This window comes from Oratosquilla oratoria, chromosome 13 (assembly GCF_046742065.1).
Source record: "Oratosquilla oratoria isolate Oo_2021 chromosome 13, ASM4674206v1, whole genome shotgun sequence".
Taxonomy (NCBI): Eukaryota; Metazoa; Arthropoda; class Malacostraca; order Stomatopoda; family Squillidae; genus Oratosquilla; species Oratosquilla oratoria.
The window spans coordinates 25,424,120-25,425,416 of record NC_134789.1 but is presented as its reverse complement, the minus strand read 5'-3'; the positions used below and the strand labels follow the sequence as shown (position 1 = coordinate 25,425,416).

General features: G+C 42.8%; 1 non-coding gene across 1 annotated transcript; it reads right to left on the bottom strand.

Annotated features, from left to right (window-relative positions):
• Nucleotides 1–376: 376 nt before the first annotated feature.
• Nucleotides 377–774, bottom strand: LOC143032493 (small subunit ribosomal RNA). The gene has a single exon (XR_012967116.1). It is a non-coding gene; the product is annotated as a small subunit ribosomal RNA (ribosomal RNA).
• Nucleotides 775–1,297: the final 523 nt, after the last annotated feature.

The following is a 1,297-nucleotide window of genomic DNA, read 5'->3' as shown; positions in this document are numbered from 1 at the left end:
CGCGACGGCCCCTTCGTTAAAAATATATTTCAGACTCCTAGAGGAATCGCAGTTTTGCCTTAGATCGGTCTGTATTTAGAGACGCATGGCATAATCTTTGAGACAAGCATATGACTACTAACAGGATCAATCAAGTAATTTGATGTTGAAGCTGTAGATAGCAGCTGGAGCGGCAAGTAGGCGGACGGGGTAGGTAAGTAGGTAGTTGGGCTGGTTTACGAGTAAGCCTGCCTTCCTTCCTGCCTGCCTGCCCACGTCCACCTTTTCGGTCACCGGGGCGAGCGGAAACCGACAGTAGACGCCGGTCTGTATATCGTCAGTAAGAAAATGAGATTCAACTACGAAGTATTTAACCGCAACTACTTTAATACACGCTACTGAGGCTGGAATTTCCACGGATGCTGGCACCAGACTTGCCCTCCTATGGATTCTCGTTAAAGGATTTAAAGTGTACTCATTCCGTTTGCGAAACCTCAAAAGTCTCGCATCGTTATTATTCGTCACCACCTTCCCGAGCCAGAAGTGGGTAATTTATGTGTCTGCTGCCTTCCTTAGAAGTGGTATTCGTTTCTCAGACTCCCTCTCCGGAATCGAACCCTGATTACCCGTTAGCTGTTATAGCTATTGTAGCCGTTTTACCTCAAATGGAAAGCGTACTTTCTATGTGAGTAAAAGTAGATGTGTGTGTGTGTGATTCTTTATTTTTCTGTGTTCACGTGCCCACTTCCATTGCAAATATTGTATATAAACGCATGTGTCCATTCCTGAGAATGACCGCGGGTGGTCGAAAGACATCCTGGAGAAGGAAAAGTTCAAAATGCCTTCTGGATTCCGATTGAGTAACTTTATTCCTTCCCAAAAGCATAATAGAGATAAAGAAAATATTCATTACAAGCTCATCAATGTTATTATTGCTTTCAAAAATCATGTGATTTAAAGCAAATGTGTATCTTTGTTTATTTGTATGTTCAGGTAATGTACCCACTCTTAGTGTACGCATTGTATATAAACTCATGTATTCATAATTCATATCATTCTACCTAAGGATAGTGCTCTGGTGACGTAATTGGAAGCGTCCTGGCTTTGCATTCCCTTAGTTGTGCGATCGAATCTTCTTTCCGATTCACAACAGTAACTGTTACCTGCCCCAACAGTCAGAGCGTATAAAGCAAAAGTGACTTTGGCAGCAGCTACGTGCCTCTTAGCATAGGCTTTTCACTTTATTCACTGGGATCACCGCAGAGAGACGAGGGAGAATCATAGTTCAAAATTATTTTTGGCCTTCTTGTAAGAGGCT